Source organism: Pleurodeles waltl, chromosome 5 (genome assembly GCF_031143425.1).
Source record: "Pleurodeles waltl isolate 20211129_DDA chromosome 5, aPleWal1.hap1.20221129, whole genome shotgun sequence".
NCBI classification, from domain to species: Eukaryota; Metazoa; Chordata; class Amphibia; order Caudata; family Salamandridae; genus Pleurodeles; species Pleurodeles waltl.
The window spans coordinates 516,512,125-516,537,259 of NC_090444.1; positions in this window are offsets into that span (position 1 = coordinate 516,512,125).

Sequence of the window (25,135 nt, forward strand, 5' to 3'; positions counted from 1 at the left end):
AGGGGAAGTACTCTCATCATGGATGGTGGTTAGAATGTAGACATCCCTCCTGTCTGTAAATTTCAGAGCTAGCAGCTCATCATTCTACAAGGCACTATACTGTCCCCTCTCACGTTTTTTACAGACAAGCTCCCTTGGATAGCCTTTCCAGTTAGAACGCATTGTGCCACAAGCAACAGTGTCCACTCTGAACAATTCTTTGAACAACTGTATTCCAGTGTAGAAGTTATCTATGTACAAATGGTGCCCTTTGTTAAACAGTCATCTACCAAGTTCCCACACAATTTTCTCACTAACTCCAAAAGTGGGCGGACAACCAGGGGGGTCAATACTGAAATCCCTACCAGTGTAGACCTGGAAATTATAAACATATCCTGTACTACTGTCAGACAGCATATACATTTTAATTCTATACTGTGCCCTCTTGCTAGGAATGTACTGCCTAAAAACCAAACGACCTTTGAACAGGACCAAAGACTCGTCCACAGCTATTTCTTTGCCTGAAACATAGACCTCTGAAAAATGATCCACAAAATGATCAAGGACAGGCCTAATCTTAAAAAGACGGTCAAATCAGGGTGATCTTGTGGCAAGGCTAAAGCATTGTCAAAAAAATGCAGGTCCTGAAGAACAAGCAAATACCGATTACGACTTATGTTTGCGGGAAATATATCCATTGCCATCAAGGGACTAGTAGACCAATAAAAAGCCAGTGACGGCTTTCCTATCACCCCATCAAAAACATCAAACCCAACATCTTTTTCATCTCTTCCAAATTTGTGGGAATCCACTGGGTAGCTCTAGGGTATTGCCTAATTCTGGCAGTGTTGTCCCTTAAATACTGCTCCACATGCAAATTAGTCTGCTCAACAATCTCTTCCAAAAATACATCGTCCATAAACAACTGAAAGAAATTAACAGGCAAAAAGTTTTCATATTCACTCTACACCCCAGGAGACTAGTAAAGACAGGCAACTCTGGCTGCTCCATGTTTGGGGCAACCGAGAATTCAGGTCTTCCAATGGGAAACCTTTCCGCCCCAGGCTGTTGCACTATTGGCACATCAGTGTCCTCCTCTAAAACAGGCCCCTCATCTGCACTGAGAGTGGCTACATCATCGCAAATTTGGTGTGGGTAGCTTATGTGGACAAAAAGTCATGAGGATCTAAGAGCGAACTGCCCCAAATAGTAAAAAAAAAAGGCTCGGCACAGGAGGTGAAAAGGCCTGGCAGCGAAGGGGTTAAATGCATGCTGTGTGTGTGCTTGAAAGTGAGTATGTGTTTGCGTGAGATAGAGTGCGTGCAAGTGTGAATGTGTGTATGTGTAAGCATGTGTGTGTAAATAAAATTGAATTCAATGAGCGTATGATATCACTTCAGCTACCCCTGGCATTTTGGTGAGTTGACGTTCATGGCTACTGGCCCTCCACCACGGGGTTTGAGATAATTTCCCTTTGATATCCTGGGGTCTGTCCTATTATGTCTCTGGAAACTGGGCCAAATAAAGCATCTTCTGCACTTGACTCTCAGTCGCAGTGGTGCCAGGCAGTCACATGCTTTTCAGGGAGGTAGTTTGGGGGTGCTTGATCTCAGAGCTCAAAAATCACTCAACGAAGTACCAGAATGTTTAACCCAGAGCTTGCTTTACAAGAAAAAAAATCTTAAATACATGCTAGAAGGCACTACTACACAATACTTATTAACAGAAAGCTATTTAGAGTCGCTGGGGGCTACTCAGGAAGTGCAGTGCCTCTTTCTGGCTCCTACCCTCTTTCCCCCTGAACCAGGATCACCTCTGGTTCTGGGTGGATTCCTTCTCTCTTTAGGGTATATAGTAGTAGCATGAATTAAGCTCAAGCACAGTTTTTAATTTCCCTCAAATACTAGTTTACTCAGTCTAAGTACTGTCACACTGTAGAGGAACCAATCCAAGTGAGTTGGTCTCACTGCCTGGCCTTCCTATGCCTCCAATCCATCTTGCAGTGAGAGGTGATGCAAGCCGACAGAACTTCTGGGCTCCTGTCTTTGGCACTAAGGCCACACACTGAAGTCCTATTCATGGGACATGTACTTTGTTTTAAAATGTGATTTAAAAGTTATCACTGTAAAGAAACTTTGGATGAAATGTACTGGTATTGCAAGTAAAAAGGTGTTTTGAAAGAGGATTTAAAAGAAAATTGTTTTTCACTAAAAGAAAAGCCAAAAAGACTGAAGGGGTATCAGTTATTTAATATGTAGCTAGTTGATAATGGCTCCCGGCTGATGTGTATTTATGTTTCTATGCAACATATCTGTTTAATGGGTTACTGATATAGTGGGCAGTAGCCTAGCTCAGGGCCGTTCACATCTGTAACACATAATATAATCAAACTGTACAAACTGAAGTGCATTTGCCCAAATCAGGAAGCGGCAGGACTGGAGACAGCAGTCCTGGCTTGCTGCAGTTCTGAAAGGACCAACAGTGAGTGTCTCAGACTTCGGGGTCTCAGCGATGAGCCCACTCTGGAGCCAAATAATTGCTGGGGTCCTAATCAGGCCAGGTGACACTTTGGCAAGCGTAGTCACTTCTGGCTTTGGTAGTTGCAACCCTCCACTGGCTGTGTACAGCAGGCAGTTGCAGCCCCCACACCGTGAGCGGCAGCCACCCATTGACAGATTTCTATACAACTACAGCCAGGTACAGGCTGATCACCACACTTGCCAGTTGCAGCCATGCACAGCCTGATCACAAGACTCGGAAGTGGAGCCTTGCGCAAACCAATTAAGACAAATTATCAGCATCCAATGGGCATTGGCAAGTCACAGAGTCATGGTTCCCACCAGGAATTACCAGAAACTGCAGGCCTGCAGATGCTGGTGCTAGCGCGTCTGGTCCTTAGTAAGTAAACTTACAAGGGGATGCGTGCAGGCTGATTAACCTTTTGATTCACAGGTAGTATCCTAGTCATGTAGTAACTAATGTTAATCAATAAGCAATACACAAATCAATGACCACTAAGGAAAACATTAATCATCAATGAATAGTGTCAACATTTCATGAATAACTACAACTCAATATACGTTTTAACAATTTTTATTTTACAATTCTAATCCATGATGTTAACCCAAACTTTATTCAATCAACTCAATATTAATTCATTAGTGACCACCAATAACATAATCTAATTAGAACTTGTGAAAACATACATTCTAATGCTTCAGCATAAGCCAGTAAAGAAGAATATTTCAACATTAACAGCAGAGTTCAGCAAACCAGTCCGTCAATCATTTGTCACTATCTGTCAGTGTCTCCCTTATAAGAAAAGCTTAACTATCCCAGATTAGCATTAGCATGTGGGACTTCATGCGAAAACAATTTAGAACATGAATTTGGAAAACATCTAGCTAGGAGAAAAATTATTAAAACAGCGTAGTCGGTACCTAGAAAGAAAAGGCACAAAAGTTAATCAGTCACATTGTCATAGTTACCTATCCACGGAATGGATCAGCAACAAAGTCAGTCTTCGTCTTCAGGTCATTAATCAATCAGCAACTCATCAGGCTATCAAGAGCTTCAGCCCAATGACAAAGTCTTGAATCGCATCTTCCGACATCTAACATCTGCATCAGCTCTCCCCTCACATCCGAAGTTTTCGCCCCTTGTCATGCCATTATATCAAAGTTGCCCAGTCCTTCCCCCTAATTCCTAATTGGTTAATCACCAATTACCCTAACCAATAATTTTTATTTTACAAATCTATGAATTCTAATATTACGCTGTTCTCAGTTCGTTGATTGGTTCACTGTACGATGTCCTCATCATCCGGCTCATCAGGTATCAAAAATGTTGCATCTTCTTCTCCAGTCAGGGTCTCTATTGTTTGAGTCCTGGGAAAGTACATCTCCTGTTCGTCGGTTCATTGCAGAAAATTCTAGCTAAGCAGAATTTATTAACATGAGCAGTTCAAGGTTAGTTCAACATTTTAACTTCACGATTATTCAGCTTCTTCATGAGGCCGGGTAAAACTAGGCCACAACTTCAGCTAAGTTAGCTCTACAATATAATGTAAAACACATGTTATACATCTCAGTATGAGATATTACCACATTATTATTACGCATTTTCATTGTTTCACAAATTTTTTGTCATTTTTAATATAATTCGTGAATCTTGGTTGACATTCTCCGCGGGCACATTTTCAAATGTGCACATTATGGGGCATATTTATACTCCGTTTGCGCCGCATTTGCGTCGTTTTTTTCGACGCAAATTCGACGCAAAACTAACTCCATATTTATACTTTGGCGTTAGACGCGTCTAGCGCCAAAGTTCATGGAGTTAGCGTCATTTTTTGGCGTGAACACCTTCCTTGCGTTAATGATATGCAAGGTAGGCGTTCCCGTCTTAAAAAATGACTCCGATGCATATGCGTCGTATTTATACTCCCGGGCAAAAATGACGCCCGGGAGTGGGCGGGTCTAAAAAACCCGCATTAGCGCCAGATTTTAACGCCTGGGTCAGGGCAGGCGTTAAGGGACCTGTGGGCTCAGGATGAGCCCAGAGGTGCCCTCCCCTGCCCCCAGGGACACCCCCTGCCACCCTTGCCCACCCCAGGAGGACACCCAAGGATGGAGGGACCCACCCCAGGGACATTAAGGTAAGTTCAGGTAAGTATTTTTTTTTTTTTTAAATTGTGGCATAGGGGGGCCTGATTTGTGCCCCCCTACATGCCACTATGCCCAATGACCATGCCCAGGGACAGAAGTCCCCTGGGCATGGCCATTGGGCAAGGGGGCATGACTCCTGTCTTTGCTAAGACAGGAGTCATTTCAATGGGGGTTGGGAGTGAAAAAAAAATGGCGCAAATCGGGTTGAGGCGATTTTTTTGCCTCAGCCTGACTTGCACCATTTTTGGACGCCCATACTCCATTTTCCCCCTACGCCGGCGCTGCCTGGTGTACGTCGTTTTTTTTAACGCACACCAGACGGCGCCAGCGGCTAACGCCGGCTAACGTCATTCAATAAATACGGCGCCCGCATGGTGCTTCAGAATGGCGTTAGCCGGCGCTAATTTTTTTGACGCAAAACTGCGTTAGCGCAGTTTTGCGTCAAAAAGTATAAATATGGGCCTATTTTCTCTAGATTAATTATTTCTACCCTTTTCTTATTAGTCAAAAATACATAACACTCATTAATAATTTCTAATAAACATTTCTGCTTCAACACTGGTGTCCATGAGATAGCCCTCTTCAGTTCTCACTTCCAAACCCCATAGATATTGGGGACATGTTGCACCGTTCTCCTCCTGTACAGACACTCCCCCTGCAGGGTTGGTAGGCTCCTTCTTTCACTAAATAGGCAGGCAGGATTTTAGGCACTTTTGGACAGGTATACCACTCCCCCAACAAGAAATCTAGGCTTTAGATGGTGGCTCCTCACCTCTGGGAAACTAGCTACAAGTTAGAAACCAGCCCTTGTTGCACAGCAGTACCCTGAATACTTCTGCCGAGCATTTACTTCCTTGGCTATTTGGAACTGGAGTCTCACTTTTATGCACAACTGGCAGACAGGAGATGTGTATCCACTGTCTGAAACTGTTGAACTGTTTTAGGGTGATTCTTCTTTCAAGCATCCTTCCCTAGCTGTTCTCCACACGCAGTCTTTGTGTAGAGAGATGCTTCTCACAGCAGAGTAGTCTGTAGCCTGGATCAACGACAAGAGGTACAAAGAGGTGTGTGGTTTCTGCATCTGGCCAATTAAAGGAGAAATCATTGGAACACAATAAAACAGGCCTGACCTTGCACAACAAAGTCTGCAGTCCCACACATCACTGCAATCATTCACCAAATGGAATACTAAGAATCACCTTCTTGCTAAACAAAAGGCCTAACCAAATACCTAAGAGGCCCTTCCTCCACTCCCTTCAGTTCAGTATATAGGTCTCCCTCCATCTTCAGGAATATTAGCAATACACTTCCACTATCTTGGATCACAACCTCATCTACATCTTGTGTAAAGGCATACCAGGTGTGTAGGAAAGTACCATCTTTCCTGGCATGTTACCCCCATATTTCACTATTTTTGTTGTTTTAGTCTATGTGTCACTAGGACCCTGCCAGGCAGGGCCCCAGTGCTTATAGTGTGTGCCCTGTATGTGTTCCCTGTGTGGTGCCTAACTGTCTCACTGAGGCTCTGCTAACCAGAACCTCAGTGTTTATGCTCTCTCTGCTTTCCAGATTTGTCACTAACAGGCTAGTGACTAAATTTACCAATTCACATTGGCATACTGGTACACCCATATAATTCCCTAGTATATGGCACTGAGGTACCCAGGGTATTGGGGTTCCAGGAGATCCCTATGGGCTGCAGCATTTCTTTTGCCACCCATAGGGAGCTCTGACAATTCTTACACAGGCCTGCCAGTGCAGCCTGAGTGAAATAACGTCCACGTTATTTCACAGCCATTTACCACTGCACTTAGGTAAATTATAAGTCACCTATATGTCTAACCTTCACCTGGTGAAGGTTGGGTGCAAAGTTACTTAGTGTGTGGGCACCCTGGCAGTAGCCAAGGTGCCCCCCATCGTTCAGGGCAAATTCCCGGACTTTGTGAGTGCGGGGACACCATTACACGCGGTCACTACCTATGTATAGCGTCACAATGGTAACTCTGAACATGGCCATGTAACATGATCCCCCGGGTCTCTAGCACAGTACCCGGGTACTGCCAAACTGCCTTTCCGGGGTCTTCACTGCAGCTGCTGCCAACCCCTCAGACACGTTTCTGCCCTCCTGGGGTCCAGGTAGCCCTGGCCCAGGAAGGCAGAACAAAGGACTTCCTCTGAGAGAGGGTGTGACACCCTCTCCCTTTGGAAATAGGTGTGGGGGCTGGGGAGGAGTAGCCTCCCCCAGCCTCTGGAAATGCTTTGATGGGCACAGATGGTGCCCATCTCTGCATAAGCCAGTCTACATCGGTTCAGGGATCCCCCAGCTCTGCTCTGGCGCGAAACTGGACAAAGGAAAGGGGAGTGACCACTCCCCTGACCTGCACCTCCGAGGGGAGGTGCCCAGAGCTCCTCCAGTGTGTCCCAGACCTCTGCCATCTTGGAAACAGAGATGTTGGGGGCACACTGGACTGCTCTGAGTGGCCAGTGCCAGCAGGTGATGTCAGAGGCTCCTTCTGATAGGCTCTTACCTCTCTTGGTAGCCAATCCTCCTTCCTGGGTAGCCAAACCTCCTTTTCTGGCTATTTAGGGTCTCTGCTTTGGGGAATTCTTAAGATAACGAATGCAAGAGCTCATCAGAGTTCCTCTGCATCTCCCTCTTCACTTTCTACCAAAGGATCGACTGCTGACTGCTCAGGACGCCTGCAAAATCGCAACAAAGTAGCAAGATGATTACTAGCAACCTTGTATTGCCTCATCCTGCCGGCTTTCTCGACTGTTTCCAGGTGGTGCATGCTCTGGGGGTAGCCTGCCTTTACCCTCACCAGGAGCTCTGAAGAAATCTCTCGTGGGTCGACGGAATCTTCCCCCTGCTAACGCAGGCACCAAAAGACTGCATCACTGGTCCTCTGGGTCCCCTCTCATCCTGACGAGCGTGGGCCCTGGAACTCAGCAACTCTGTCCAAGTGACTCCCACAGTCCAGTGACTCTTCAGTCCAACTTTGGTGGAGGTAAGTCCTTGCCTCCCCACGCTAGACTGCATTGCTGGGTACTGCGTGATTTGCAGCTGCTCCAGCTCCTGTGCACTCTTCCAGGTTTTCCTTCATGCACAGCCAAGCCTGGGTCCCCGGCACTCCTTCCTGCAGTACACAACCTTCTGAGTTGTCCTCCGGCGTCGTGGGACTCCCTTTTGTGACTTCGCATGGACTCCAGTTCCTTTTCCTTCCAAGTGCCTGTTCAGGTACTTTTGCGGATGCTGCCTGCTTCTGTGAGGGCTCCCTGAGTTGCTGGGTGCCCCCTCTGTCTCCTCCTCCAAGTGGCGACATCCTTGTCCCTCCTGGGCCACAGCAGCACCCAAAAACCTCCACCGCAACCCTTGCAGCTAGCAAGGCTTGATTGTGGTCTTTCTGTGTGGGAACACCTCTGCAAGCTTCATCGCGATGTGGGACATCCGTCTTCCTAAGGAGAAGTCCCTAGCTCTCTTCTTTCTTGCAGAACTCCAAACTTCTTCCATCCGGTGGCAGCTTCCTTGCACCCTCAGCTGGCATTTCCTGGGCTCCTGCCCACTCTCAACACTGTCGTGATTATTGGACTTGGTCCCCTTGTCTTACAGGTACTCAGGTCTGGAAATCCACTGTTGTTGCATTGCTGGTGGTTGTTCTTCCTGCAGAATCCCCCTATCACGACTTCTGTGCTCTCTGGGGGTAGTAGGTGCACTTTACACCTACCTTTCAGGGTCTTGGGGTGGGCTATTTTTCTAACCCTCACTGTTTTCTTACAGTCCCAGCGACCCTCTATAAGCTCACATAGGTTTGGGGTCCATTCGTGGTTTGCATTCCACTTTTGGAGTATATGGTTTGTGTTGCCCCTATACCTATGTGCTCCTATTGCAATCTATTGTAATTCTACACTGTTTGCATTACTTTTCTTTCTATTACTTACCTAATTTTGGTTTGTGTACATATATCTTGTGTATATAACTTATCCTAATACTGAGGGTACTCACTGAGATACTTTTGACATATTGTCATAAAAATAAAGTACCTTTATTTGTAGTACTTCTGTGTATTGTGTTATCTTATGATATTGTGCATATGACACCAGTGGTATAGTAGGAGTTTTACATGTCTCCTAGTTCAGCCTAAGCTGCTTTGCCATAGCTACCTTCTATCAGCCTACGCTGCTAGAAACACCTCTTCTACACTAATAAGGGATAACTGGACCTGGCACAAGGTGTAAGTACCTCTTGTACCCACTACAAGCCAGGCCAGCCTCCTACACCAGGGGAATCCAAAATGGATCTTAGCGGCCTCCATCACTCTTGCTCACTCACACACACCATGCATGTGCCACATAGGCTACACACATCAACATGCATAACTCACACTTAGGTCGTTAGTGCTAAGGATTGGGTATGGGAATAGAAGTGGAACTTTACAAAAGAGGGTAAGTGGGTCTGCACTTCTGTGACTCAGATAAAAAGGTCTTATTACACTATGAATTAAAGAAATACAGTATGTTGCAACCACCACTAGATGAGCTAAACCCATGACAGGGAAGGTAGTCAACTGTCAGTAACTGAGTTGCTTGCTTGGTGCTCCTCTCCAACATTTCCAGGACCTCCTCATGTCAGGGACAGGCCTAGGTCTCTGCCCACACACCAGATTAGCATGCTCCAAGGGTCAAAAATCAAACGTTAGGACAACAGATACACCTTACTGGACACTCAAGGCAGGGGAACTTTCCTCTACACCAGATGGGGAACATCCTCATCCCAACAAAGGATCTACAAATCAGAGATCAAAGTAGAGAGGGCTATAAAGAACAATTTAATACGACCAGTGACAAGTCCCTTTCCAGCTGACCAAGTGTGGCGTGACAATGCTAATATTCTAATGCAACTTTGACAGATGTGAGTAAAATTTGTATTATTTCAGTAAGCCCTGGCAGTCTGCTCCAAGCAAGTTGACACTTTTCACCTCAATTCAGATCTAACTGGCAGCTGACAGTCTGTGGATCTGAAATGTTAACCACAACTTTAGCTGCCAGGGTATGAGAAGACAGATGGTGGCTCCTGAAATGGGATAATAAGGCCCAGATATATGCTAAAGTGGCGCAGCGTGGTGCTGCAACAAAAATAGCAGTGCCGCTCTCTCCCACTTTAGAAACGCAGGGGTGTGCCGTATTTAGAGGAATGTGGCACACCCCTGCTTTTTCCCCTGCATTGGAGCTGCATTAAGCTGCCTAGGGCCAACACAGGCATCCTTGCACCATAGAGCAAGGGTATCTGCGTTGACGGGATAGATTGTTTATCTGCACATAAACAATCGTCCATGGCATTTTGCTTCTTCTATGTGTATTTCAGAATGCAGCACACATAGAAAAGCAAAAAACGAGGAGCAATGCCATGCTAACACCACCCCTGGGGCAGCATTAGTTTTTGGCACTGGCTCAGGTTTCCGACAACTCGTAAATATGAGGCAGGGTCAAAAGCAATGGGTGTTGTGGTGGAACGCCCACCGCAACACCCATTGCATTCCCCTTTGACGCAGAAAACTGCGTTGGAGGGGCCCATATTTTCAAGAAGGCGTAACGCCACAAAAAAGTGGCGTTGCACCTTCTTGAAAATATGGAGCAGTGCTTAGTGCCACTGGAGCATCAGGGAAAGTGACACTCCAGGGGCGCTAGGGGCTCTTAAATATGCCCCAAAGTGTCTACAAAGAATAGCCCACTCATGAGGTAATCCTCTGCAAATAGGCTGCCTTGCATGATCACATCGAGTGCTTTGTCTAGCGTAGGAGTTGTACTCAAATCAAATACTCTTTCACTGCAAATTCCTTTGTGTAGAGAAATAGAGAACGTTCTGGCGCGCTATATTTGTGTTGTGCACTGCAGCACACGTCTTTTGTCTGTTTCTGGGAGCAATCAACACTTCCACCCTTGCAATTTTGGGACATCGAGACGTAACCAGTAACCACCAGTGTTGATGTCGGCTGTCCAACCGGCCCCTTTGAGAATATTACCATCTGGGCTAACTAAACTAAAGTACCCCTTTACCCACTAACAAAATAATAATTTAGAGTTGACGACCTATAAAATAATTTCAGACATGTGACTTTCATATAAAATTACAAATATCTTTGAAACTTGGTGTTTGCAGCAGGTGCCACCACCAGGGATAGGTGGAAATATATTTTAATACAGCCAAGAGTTTATATAAAGCCCGAGGCCTGTAGTTTCTTAGTGTAACTGGTGCTGGTGGGTCCAGAAAATCAGAACATTGAGCGCCCTTTAGGGGAAAGAACAGTTTTCCCACCTTGCTTTAAAAGTAGCATAATTTCTTGCATGGGTGTCTGCTCACATGCACAAGGGACAGATTTCAGTGTGCATATTATCTGTTCTATTTGCTAGCAGAGAATGCCATCTGACACAAAGGCAACTCTATCCCAGAAAACCTCAGCTCTCATTCCGCTGCTTTTCAGATAATGCTCCAAGCCGCTCCTTGCATCGCATTCTAACGTTTATTTGCACATTTACCTAGAGCAGGATCCATTAACAAGGAATCATTCATTTTAGTCAGTTGCTCTTGCGTGCGCTGTCACGCCCCAGTCAGCTGTCATGGGCACAGGTGCGTGATCCGACAGCACTTATTCCATTATCGAGCATTCGTGGGTCCATCATAAGATAATGCAGTCTGGAGAAACCCTTTTGGATATGTGAGTAATGCGTTTAATCCCTTTCTGATACTTTCAAATCACACGATGTACCAGTGATTACCAGCTCTTACGTTGTTTTACTTTCCTTTTGTGTTTTACTTCTGCACAACTCAAGAGCACTGCGCCTTCACCGTGCAGCTGTTCTCATGAGCACCCTGTGGAAGGTGGTTTACTCTGTTTCAGTCTTGCAGGACAATGTTATTAGAATTTGCTATACATGATTTATCATATGAATCTCGGACTGCTTTTGTATTTAAAGGGACGTGTGTTGGGAGAATATGCAACCCCCCTCTCCTGTCACTGATCATTTGTGTAGCAGAATATTTGCCGTAGAAGTTACACTTTAAGTAGGCGAATTGTGGGTAGGCATGTTCGTCCATTTTTGTCCTTAAAATCATTGCCTCACCCGGTCATAAAAATTATACTTAGCCCCCTTTTACGAATTAAAGTTACACAATGGAAATCTCCTCTGCTCCACTGTCTCTAATTATACCACCTATAGTTTGAGCTGCAGTGTAACCACTTTGTGTACATGAGGGGTGTGTTGTATGATTTTTCTTTATAACAGAATATGGTAGACAGAAACATCTTCTGGCAGAAATATTTTGGACTCATTATTGTTTAAATGTTTAAATATTCTTCTACTATTAGCTGTCGATTTTCTATTATCACCTCTAACACGGATATATTTTTGTAGATGATGTTAACGACATAATATTTACATCAGTCGATCTTCTGACAACAGGAGCTAAGCATGAGAAGCTAATTTGATCACCAAGTGTTCATCCCTTTTAATTCAAAATGAAAAAAAAAAAATCATTTTCCTTGTCCCACAGAACGAGCTGTGATAGAGCACAGCTTCGAAAAATAAGATCTAATAAGCAATGTCCAGTTCCCCCCAAGTCATGGCTGTGCTCGCAAATCAGCTTTTTCTGAAATTAGGGACGCAAGCAATCCTGGTAAATAATTCACCTCTCTTACGAGTGTCTTTCCATCTTAGCATTTTCATCATGACCCTTTTAATGCCGCTGTATCTTGATACTGCAATCTTCGATGCACACGGCAGCATTTTGTACATTGATCTGGACAGCAGGGCCAGGCTCTGTTTCCGGCGTCTTTTATCAGTGGCTAACAAACTGCCTTGAGATGACAATTGGAAATTGACACTACTCTGAGTACTGATCTCCTGTTCATCAGCGTCAGGCCGATTCTTTTAACCCTTCACCATTGCGTTAGCAGGAAGTGCGCGTCCGCTGGCCTACTTCTTTCACACCAGTCAAGATGGAAGGTGAGTGATGCTAGTGTTAACGCTGAATTTTTACTAATGAATATTCATGTATTCTGAGTGTTGAATCTGCATAGAAAATGAGTTAATGTAGAGGAATAATACACCCATTTGAAAATGTGCCTATTTGAGTGACCACCAATAATCACGACGTGTACTTATTAACAATTTATTAATATAAAATGTCGAGCATCTGTTTGGATTAATGTAGTAGTATGTCATATTAATGGTCATGTATTATGTATTTGCTTTATTTATCATAGGCCTTAATTTAGCTAGGTCTTGGACTTAGCTGCCCGGTCTCATGTTAAGCTGCATTGCTTAGGTGAAACATAAAATGGCTGCTTAAGAGAATTAAATTGTGATTTTCCATTGCGTGGACCGAATGTTAGTAATTATAATTCTTTCCCACGAGAACTGCTGGCTAGAATATGTTGTACTAGCTAAGGATACATTGTATAACTTAGGCCCATATTTATACTTTTCGACGCTAAACTGCGCTAACGCAGTTTAGCGTCAAAAAGTTTTGCGCCGTCTAACGCCATTCTGAAGCGCCAAGCGGGCGCCGTATTTATGGAATGGCGTTAAACGGCGCAATCAGACCGGCGCTGCCTGGTTTGCGTGGGAAAAAACCACGTAGACCAGACAGCGCCGGCGTAGGGGGAAAATGGCGCATGGGCGTCTTAAAATGGGGCAAGTCAGGTTACGTCGAAAAAATCGTCTTAACCCGACTTGCGCCATTTTTTAACGACGCCCATCCCCCATCAACATGACTCCTATCATTGTAAAGATAGGAGTCATGCCCCCTTGCCCAATGGCCATGCCCAGGGGACTTCTGTCCCCTGGGCATGGTCATTGGGCATAGTGGCATGTAGGGGGGCACAAATAAGGCCCCCCTATGCCACCAAAAAAAAATATAAAAAATAAAAAATTATACTTACCTGAACTTACCTGAATGTCCCTGGGGTGGGTCCCTCCATCCTTGGGGGTCCTCCTGGGGTGGGCAAGGGTGGCAGGGGGGGTCCCTGGGGGCATGGGAGGGCACCTGTGGGCTCATTTTGAGCCCACAGGCCCCTTAACGCCTGCCCTGAGCAGGCGTTAAAAAGTGGCGCAAATGCGCCGTTTTTAGCCACGCCAACTCCCGGGCGTCTCTTTTGCCCGGGAGTATAAATACCACGTAAAGTCCTGGGAGTCATTTTTTAGACGGGAACGCCTCCCTTGCATATCATTAACGCAAGGAAGGGGTTCACGCTAAAAAATGACGCACATTCCGGGAACTTTGGCGCTATTCGCCTCTAACGCCATAGTATAAATATGGCGTTAGTTGGCGTTAGTTTTGCGTCGAAATTGCGTCAAAAAAAACGACGCAATTTCGGCGCAAACGGAGTATAAATATGGCCCTTAGTGTGTGTAAAGGCGACGTTCCCAGGAGCGGAGAATGGATGCACTGCCTGGAGTATAAGCTCATACAAAATGTGTTGCCTGATGAGCCCACGATGGGAACAGGAGAAGAGAAGCCAATCATCGACATGTGAACAAAGATTTAATAACTTCTTAGATTTGGGGTTCTACTTTCATTGGACTAAACGTAAACGTATGATTCTTTGACCAACAGCAATGTGGGAAGTAGTTTTAGGTACTCTAACTTAGCCAGACTACACCGAGAGGAGAGAAGCCATAAGCCCTATTCTTTCGAACTGCCCAGAAAGGCCATACTCCCCATTTTTCTTCTTGAGAGTTTAGATATTACTCTTTTCGAACTGCATAAAGAGACTTTACTCTCCTAAACTTTAATGCTGAATTCCAATGCCTTGCTGACCGAATGGATGTCCAATTGGTGAAAACTGTCACAGCTTGCTGAACCATACATAGGCAAGGTATAAGACAATGTTATTGATTGTTATGTAAATTTGCTTCTGTCCCGAGGTACCAACCGCTAATTTTGGTAGAGCCATAGTTAGATGTTTTCCCAATTTATGTTGACTAAATTGTTTTGCATGAAGCCCAAACATGGTATTCTAATCTGAAAGTTAGTTAGGATGCTCACTGATGATGCTTGCTAAATGTAATAACAGTTGATGTCTTTTCTTTGCTGAATCTAAATGTATGCCATTTCTCTTGTGCAGTTATTCTTGCTATTGATTTGTACTGTAACCTTAAAATGTGTAGTGATCCAAGCTTTGATTACATTGCAAATCTTTAGAAGATTTGGGCAGCCAGTATTGTTTCTGTATGCTTATCATTTGATTTTGAGACTAAGTTACGTGATATTAGCATTGTTAATATAGGGAAATAAACATTTTAACTTTTACATAAGGTGTGGTTATTCATGACTGGAAGGTCATGGTGTGTGGAAATTACTGACTCCTAAGATTATTGATGCTATTGATTGTCATTGCTATTGATTTGTACTCGTACGGAGTCTTATGGTGGGAAGTACTCTAAGTGCAGTCAAAATGTCCATCGAACCTCTAATGCGTCACCTTATAAACTAATGATAAATAACCAAATAAGGTCAGACGTGCTAACAGTGAGCAGAGTATGATAGTCTCCTTAAGAGCCCATCATTCGTAGAAAGTTAGGTTTTTCAGATTCGATGATACAAAGTGGAGAGAAAATGTGCCCCTAAGTACTTAGAATGACTTTCCAAGAACCTTGGAGATTGTTAATGATTGTTTGAGGATGTTCCCGGTGTTCTAGTGATGATGTGAATGAAATAGGTTTTGCACTTGCACAGCTTATGCAAATCACAGGTGAATTGTGATGTCTGTGAGGGTTTAGGAAGGTTGGGTACTCCAAGTGAAGTTGTAGAAGGAATGTGCATACTCTGAAGTGTGAGAATAGAGAAGCCATCAAACTTCACATGTGTGTGGCGCTTTGTGCAAAAAAATTGTCCACATGGTTGTTGGTATACGGACCCTTCATGGTCTAAGACTCCGGAGTATATTGAAAAGTGTATGAAACACTTGGATTTTGTTATAATTTGTCTGGTTTAATAGGTCGATCGGGCGTGGTCGACAAGTCAGAGTGTGAGTCAAAGTGAGCAAAAGAGTTTTTCGACTGAGATCTGGTGAGTCCTATGTGCACCAGGACAGACCCACTAATCAGTGGAGAGTGAATTTTGCTTGCGAATCAGGGAAACCGAGAAAGAAGGAGTAGCTCCTAGAGCGAAACGCCTTCAGTGAAAAATTTGTAAGGTTTCTGAAGAGATTGTGTTACCCTACCTGTAGTAAGCAGACAAATTGGGTTTTCATTTTGTTTACTACTCGTAATAATTTTGCATTAGTCTAGTGTGAATCTGAGTTTAGGATGACAAGCCGTAAGACTTTGTCAGCTGCAGTACGTGTGACGTCATTGGAGCCACGCTGGGATAGCTTGGTTAGTGAGAAGGGTTGCGCACGAATTGGCGGACAACCGTGAAGCGCAATTGGTTGAGAAGGTTGGTGAAAAGGATTCTGGGATTAAAAGTCACTTCCCGATTTGATTTAGAATAACATAAAGGTCGCAGAAATGAAATTTGTCAAAGCTTTAAAGAGTGCTCTAAAGGGAGATACATACATTAGAATGAGTATAGGATTTATTGCACAGCCATAAGGTACCCAGATTACATTGTAATAGAAGAAAAGAGTGCTGCACCATGTCTTTGGCTGAAACAATGGCGTAAAGTGACAGAGAAAGATGGGAGCTTAGCGTTTCCTGCCCATGGAACGTTTAATTTGAGGAGCTTGGAGAATTAGAGGAGGATGCTATATGGCTTGAAACCTCCTCAGAGACCAGCACAGTTTGAGGCATTAGCAATTTGGGTGTTATTAGACAGACAGAAACAGCAACAGCAACAGAAGATTGAGAGGATGATGAGAAAGGCAGAAAAGACACTAGCGGAGAATAGATGGGACAGCGATCAGAAATTTTGGAGAACCAAGACTTTACAGGGGATTAAATTGTTTCCTGCAATTATATAGGATAGCAAGCGAGAAGGTAGGAAAGCTACCAGAAAGACAAACAGAAGCCCTTCCGGGAGTAGGGAATGGAGATCAAAGGAGTCTAAGAGATCTTAAGCACTTGAGGAAGAGTCAGATGATGGTGAATTTATTTTACAATTATTGAGAAATCGTCCCCCACCATATGCAGCACAATAGAGCAGTCCGAACACTAGTGTAACCCCCATCAGCACTGACACCGGTTAACATGACGACAAGTCTAGTGCAGATTAATCCTTTATGACACATAGCCCAATGCAGAACAGTCTTAATCTGCCTACTACACCGGCAGCACAAAATCAGATGGCACAGCCGAATGTCCCGAAAATCTACCCTGACGTACCCATTGTGGAAACTGCCACAAACCTAATAGTACCAACAGGACAGGTTTACCAGAAACCAATATTGGTTCAGACGGAGCTAACTCCACTCTTACTGCCTCAAGTGCAGTCACAAGCAATGCCAAAGTACACTCTTAAAACAGGGACATAGACAGATATGTCTGTACTGATGAGTCAGAATACAGGAATTACGCACCCACAGAACCTGAATGTTAGCCCAAGTCCCGACGCTGTGTCCGTACCCGTCACCATTGGCCCAATCGTACCTCTGTTTGCGCAGGAACATAACAGTACAAATGGACAGGAAGTCCTGAGCCAGAATTTAATGAGGAGAAGACTCAATGAGAATACTCGAATAGTCTCTCCTGTGGGACCGACCTTTGACGGAACAGGATCACTGTTGGAGCTTAGTCCATTCAGAGTTCCTCCAAATACTGGAACAGGGTCAAACATCAGTCATAGCCTGAAATTACTGACACCGCAGTCTCCAAATCCAGTTGTAGAGCCGTTGCCAAATACTCAGCCCAACAACATTTTGCTGCAAGGTTTGACTGCCCAACAATTGACTGAATGATTAGATAAGCTGAATACCCCGCAGAATGAGCCTAGGAGAGAGGAGTACTTGAACTATATGAGATTAGGGATGGAAGCGAGTGAGCTCATTGAAGGAACAATGGGTGTGAACAGACTTGAATCTTACAGCGAAGCAGAATTGAGACACTTGTGTCCGAAAATTACAAGAGAGGCAAGCGGTGTACATCAGAAGCAAGCAGACATAGCAGAGAAATACGGCACAGAGATAGAGAAAACAAAACACTTGAAGAGGAGTTACAGATTAGATTTTGACACAAAAGATTTTGAACACATGATATCTGCAGGAATGAAAACACACCTTAAGGAGTTGCTTCAAAGTGTACAGACATGGGGAGCATTAGACAAGTGGGAAGGCAGATGGGTAAAGATGAGAGATAAAAGGAAAAGGGATTCTGCGAATCTTACTGCAAATGTGCAGCTGGGTGAGGACCTGGTAACATTTTTACCAATGACAGAGATTCCAGGAGGGAATTTTGTTCATGTCCCTTGGAGCAGGAGTGACATTTTATCCTTTACAAATGGCTATCCCAGGTTGAGAGAGAAACCAGTAGAATGGTACCAGCAGACAGACAGGTTTGTGAAACTTGCAAAATGCCTGTGGGAGGATTTGAACACTCTACTAGAGATTGTAGTTCCATCTGATTTATGGATGGAGTGCAAGAGGAGTATAGATTGGCTGATAAAGGAACCAGAAAGGGATCCAATTACAGGTGCACCATCTCCAGAGGTAATGAAATACTACTACAAAGTGATTGAATTTTTGAAAATGAGATTTTCGCCAAAAAAACACTGCCTGGCAGAAAATGGACTGGACAGCTCAGGAAGCATAAGAGTCAATACATGCGCATTATGAGAGATTGTTGCAGGCATTTAAGCATTACAGTGGTACAAAGACAATTGAGCCGAAAGACATGATTCATTTTGTGTTCAGATTTGTGGAAGGATTGAGACCTGAAATTAGCCAGATGATTAAGAGTCACTTGATTTACTGGCAAGCAAAGCCAATTGATGAGATATTGCAGTATGCAAAGTACTGATGGAGTTGAAACAGAGAAATTAAAAAGAAAAGGCGATGGAGATCCAGATTAGAGCGGCACAAACAGGGATGCAGGGAGATTTTCCACAACAGCAGGGAAATGTGTTATTTCAAAATCAGTTGAGATGCAGAGGTAGCGTAGGAATTGGAAACGGAAACTGTAGTCCAGATTTGGGTACTGTAGTGGTTCAGAATGATGTGCAGGGGATGAAGAGATTGTTGCCATGTCACGCTTGCGGGGGAATCAGACATTGGAAGCAGGAGTGTCGGATGATGGTACAAGAAGGTGTTGTTCAGCAAACAAGTGACATCAATTAGTTCCAAAATTTGAGAGGACCAAGAATGAGAGGTCATGATCTAAATTTCCAAAACAATGTGAATCAGATGCAAAATCTTCAACCCCTGCAACAGGTGCAAATGCCATGTGTGCAGATGGCACAGTCGCAGCCAATGCAACAGCAGATATAAATGGTACCTAGACAGCAAATCCAAATACCTCAAGCCCCAATGGAACAGCAGCAGGTGATGCTTCCTCACAGGTCACAGGTTGAAGGTTTAACCAGAGTAATAGCACAGTACATCAATTCCTGTTACACAATGAGAATGGAATAAACGATGGTTGGGTGAGCAAGAGTTCAGATGAAGAGAAATGTGTGCTTGCAACTTCCTTAGGAGTAGATCAGAAGGGTCCATATGTGAAGCGAAAGGTAATGAGTCACAAAGTTTCATTCTTGGCTGACACAGGAGCTACACGCTCTACAGTAAAAACTGCAGAAGTTCCAAACTTACCACTTTCAGGAAAAACAGTCCAGATTGTAGGAGTTGTTGTATGAGTAGTAAATCAGTATTTGACCAGCCCAATTACAGAACCAGTTCAGGTTAAGATTGACAACTTTAAGGGATTACACAAATTCGTAGTTTGTGACTCAAGTCCGGTATCCCTACTGGGAAGGGACTTGCTGTGTAAAACAAGATGCTTGATTACTTGCTCAAATGATGGAATCGAGATACAGACGAACAGTGATGATGAGGATGACCCAGCTCCCCAGACAGAGTGTGAAATAATAAATGAGGAGTACCCTGTGATTTGTTTCTTTTCAGTTTTTACAGTAAAGGATCTTTCGTCTGACTTGCAAGGAACAGTTAAAGAGAGAGAGTGTAGCGTTTGACAGGGAAAGACATTGGCTTGATAAAGGGAGTTCATCCAGTTAAAGTTCCGGTAAAGCCAAATGCAACTTTTCCACTGATTCCCAAGTACCACATGACACAGAACAAATATTGAGAAGGTTGCCCCCATAACTGCAGAATTTGTGAACTAAGGGTCTTGAAAGAAGTGTTGAGCAGTCCATGTAATTCAGTGATAATGGGATTGCGAAAGCCTTGTGGGAAAGTTCCGATTGTCCAGGATTTGAGAAAAATAAATGACATTGTAATCAAATGTTGTCCGTAGTACCAAATCCAGCTGTGATTTTGTTCCAGATTCCATGTGATGCTGAATAGTTCACCGTTATAGATTTGGCAGAAGCATTCTTTTCTGTGCCTCTTCACAGGGATAGTCAATTTCTATTCTGTTTCAAATTTGTAGATTGAGTTTACTGTTGGTGTAGAATTCCTCAAGGGTTTTCAGAATCACCTTCCATATTCAACCAGATCTTGAAAAAGAATCTGGAGTCATTGGAAATGCCTTTCCAATCGACATTGGTACAGTACATTGATGATTTGTTGATTGCATCCAAAATGAACGAAGAGTGCAAATATGACACAATTGCCTTACTGAACCATTTGGGAAAGAACGATCATAAAGTGTCTCCACTTAAATCACAATATTGTCAGAAAGAAGTGAAGTATTTGGGTCACCAGATTGAGAAGGGAATAAGGAAAATATCCAGAGAAAAGGTCACAGCCATATTGCAGATGAGTCCCCCAGCCACACTAAGAGATGTCAGGATGTTTTTGGGGATGGTAGGCTACTCTCGCCAGTGGATTCCCAACTTTTCAGTAATTTCAAAGCCACTGCAGTAGCTGACTCACAAAGAAGTCACTGACCCCCCTAGTGTTAGACCAGGTCAGTATGAAAGCATTTTCTGAATTGAGAGAGAGTTTGTGCAAAGCTCTGGCTTTGGGAATGCCTGACTACACAAAGCCCTTCACGTTGTTTTCTCACAAGTGTGATACATGTTCTTTGTCTGTCTTGACTCAAGTCAATTGAGGTGTAAACCGGCCAGTAGCATATTTTTCAGCTACTTTGGACCCAGTTGCAGCAGCTTTACCAGGCTGTTTGCGTTCAGTCGCAGAGGTTGGACAAAGCCTCTCACAGTGTGAAGGCATTGTAAGGGGACATCCCCTGACTATTATGGTCCCTCACTTCATATAAGTTTTACTTACAAGAACCAAGACGCAACACCTGACAGGTGCCAGATTGACTCGCTACGAGACGAGCATCTTGGGGTCACCTAACATGTCACTAAAAAGATGAACAGTGCTTAACCCAGCAACCTTACTCCCAAATGAAAATGTTGAAATTGAAAAATTGGAAGATATTGAACAAGATTGTCTTGAGGTAACTGATCTGTGCACAAAACAGAGACCTGATATTAGAGACACCCGATTGGCCGAAAATGACCAAATTATCTTTGTTAATGGTTCCTGTCTGAGGGACAGTACGGGAATACTGAGAACAGGATATGCTGTGTATTCAATTTCTGCTATACTTGAAGCGTCCTGGCTTCGAGGAGTATACTCTGCACAAGTAATGGAACTGGTAACCCTTACTAGAGCATGCCATGTTTCTGCGCAGCTTAAAGTTACTAATTACACGGATAGCCAGTATGGATTTGGGATAGTGCATGATTTTGGCCGGTTGTGGTCTCTGAGAGGTTTCCTGACCTCTTCTGGTTCACCAGTAACAAATGGTGAGATAATTCAAGAGTTATTGCAAGCTATCCAAATGCCTGAAAAGACTGCTGTGGTGAAATGCAGTGCACATCTAAAATCGCAAGATTTTGTGTCAAAGGAAAAAGGATATGCGGATCAAGTTGCAAGGTTTTGCACATTGAACTGTATATCTTTCAAGGATAAGTGGGATTTGTTACCTGAAAAAGATGAGACATGTCCAAGTTATGCATTACATGTTATAGATACCTTGGAAGAACTGAGAACACTGCAAAATAATGTTGACAAGGAGGAAAAACGGTCATGGGTCAAAATGAAATGTGTACAACAGCAGGATGAACTGTGGAACTCAGAAGAGGGTCAATTAGTACTGCTGAACTGTTTGTTGATTCAAATGGCTAGATATTATCATGGTCAAGCTCATGTTGGGAGGAATTCCATGATTCGATTGTTCAAACAGAATTGGTTCAATCCAAAATTTAGACAAGTTGCTGAACCAGTTTGCCATCAAATGAACGCGGGAAACGGGACAATGGTCAATTTGAGCCACATTGGTAGATCAGGAGGTCCATTCAGCAGAATGCAGATGGATTTCATTGAGATGCCTGTGCGTTGAGGATTGAAATATGTGTTAGTGATTGTCTGCATCTTTAGTCATTGGATTGAAGCTTATCCTACACGCAGAAATGACAGTCTCACAGTAGCAAAATTACTGCTTAGGGGATTGATACCATGTTTTGGGTTTCCGATGTCTTTACAATCAGATAGAGGAAGTCACTTCAACAATGAGGTAGTTAAATTACTATGTGCAGCCTTAAACATTGGGCAGAAGTTGCATTGTAAATACCACCCTGAAGCAACAGGACTGGTCTAACAGATGACTGGCACCTTGAAATCAAGAATGACGAAAATGTGTGCGTCCACGAATCGGAAATCTCCAGATGCACTACTGTTAGTTCTGATGACAATGAGAAACACCCCCGACAGGAAGACAGGATTGTCACCACATGAGGTCCTCATGGGCAGAGCAATGAGGTTGCCAGCGGTTCCTGCAAATGCTCTTGTGAACATAACAGATGATATGGGGTTGGACTATTGTAAGGGTCTGGCTGATGTGGTTCGCTCTTTCTCTCATCAGGTGGAAGCCACCACACAGCAACCGTCTTAAGATCATGGGCACAACCTGAGAGCTTCTGACTGGGTTGTGATCAGAAAACACGTGAGGAAGACGTGTTTGGAGCCCCGGTGGGAAGGCCCTTTCCAGGCAGTTCTGATCACTACCACAACTGTGAAGTGTGCTGGAGTTCCAAACTGGATCCACGCTAGACATACGAGAAAAGTGGCCTGTCCTCTGGACAATGAAGAGGAGTTGTTGAGAGTACCACCAACGACCAGACCAACCTCAGAGACAGAAAGAGGAGAAAGAGGAACTGGGATCGGATCTGAGCTCATTGAGAACGGTTCAGCCACGCCTGTGAGAGACGAAGGAGAAGACCTACAGGAGAGTAACAGTGAGCCAATCTCAATTGAGGCAGCATGAGAGTCTAGTCAGAGGAGGGCTCTCCCAGAAGTAGATGATTTTGAGAGACAAACCGAGCAAACAAAAGACCCTGAGGGGGAAGGAGTTGAGGCGGATCAAAGCCAATGTGATCTGACTCCTCCTGAACCAGTCGCAGGTCCGTCAAGAGAACATTTTGTAGAGCAAGAAGATGTCTCAAGTTTGACACTGAAAAGAGCATCAACTAAGGGTCCACTGAAAGGAGATAAATGGCTGGAATCACAAGCAAAAAGGAAAGAAGCCATTGTTGTGACAACAGTTGAGGAGAAGTAGATACGACAAGGAGAGAAGATCTGAGTGAAGAAGAGTTGAACGAATATCGAAAGTTGAAAAGAAAGAGAACTGCAAGTCGAAGGTACGCAGGTCCTGAATGAGCGTATACAATAACAAGTGAATGGCAAAGAGAATTTTTGTCTTTTTGTTGTGATCGAGTATTTCCAGGTCAATATTTTGGCACTTGAAGGAAACCAATGAACTTAACTGTGGAAACTACAGCTGACGAAAAGTACTAAGAAGAAAAAGAGACTGTTGAAAGTAACTGGAAAAGACTTTAATAGCCTGATTTGACAAAATAACCTTATTTGACAAGATGCTAAACTGATTTTTTAGACAACCTTACTGATTTGTTGACGAAGGATCCTGGAAGTGAGACTGAAACCTGTAAATAATTGCTGAAAGAAGATTGAAGATTTTGTTTCTGTTTTTGCTGCATAGTTACTTTTTTTCTCTTCTACTTTCTGATTCTTTACAGGTCATGCCAGTAGGGTAGTAAGAATAGGTGCGGTAAATACATGAGTATTGGTTTGGCGATTGTATGCATGGGATTGTGCCTGGTATTGATTATGGGAATGACTGTTCTTGAGAAGACTAAAGCCAACCATACTTCAGCATTAGAGACAACTACTGCACTAACGGAAATAGAGAAGTTTAGGTTAGGTGAGAAGTATCTTCACGTAGGCCATGCACAAGGAGAACTTTCCTCTAATGTTTTCTATTGCTTATTGAGTGAATATGTTGAGACGATGGATGCGAGACATTGTTATGTATGCACGCAGATTCCTTCATCAGTCGAAGAAGGAGTTACCTATCATAGTTTGCCCCTCACGTACGGTATAAGTTATAGTCTGTTACTAACAAGATTCTATAACCAGGAGTACATCCAGAATTTCTATTTCAACTATGACCTGGTGTTTTTGTTTGTCCCCATAATTAAGTACCTGAGTAGAGTAGCTAAGCAGAATGCTATAGAATTAGTGAGAGGACTCTTTGAGCCTACATCAACTTTTGGCCCGGCATATGCGCATAGAAATACCCTGACATGCTTACTTACACCATTAGAAAAGAGCTTCTTAGATCAGACCGACGACAGGAGAAAGGCATTATTTGAGAAGTTAGAAAAGGGCTTAGAGAAAATTACTTTTAGAAATGATTACGCATTTAGTGAAATAAAAACACAAGGGAGGTTAGCTTTAGATGTGCAGCATGTAGGGAAGCTTTGTGTATATAGGCCTAAATCTAGTACTGACACTTTTTTTGAGGGAACGAGTGAATGTAGACATGGGTTTTTGTTTCAGAGTAAATGGACATTTATGTTGAGTGGACAGGATTCAGTGATTCCTGGAATATATTACATATGTGGGCCAAATGCGTATTACCATCTTCCAAGAGGATGGTATGGCACATGTTACTTGGGGATAGTTTTTCCAAACATATTGCAACTTGAATACTTGGAAAGATGACCGTAAATGACTGAGTTATATCACCTTAAACAAAAGAGAGAGTCTCCTTCTAGCCTAGCAGGAGATATATTTGGAGCAATGATTACTTCAGTGGGAGAAGTTATGAATTCTTTTAAGATTCGAAAGTTGTCTACTATTGTGGCTAACATGTTGACAAATCTTTCAGGAGCCATGATCCTAATGGATACAGAAATGGCTGCAGTAAGATCTATGACTCTTCAGAACCGCCTTGCGTTGGACATCCTTTTAGCAAAAGATGGTGGAGTTTGAAAAATGCTGAATTCGAAGCATTGCTGTTCATATATTCCTGATAATAGCAAAGAAATGAGACGTTTACTTACTAATCTGACT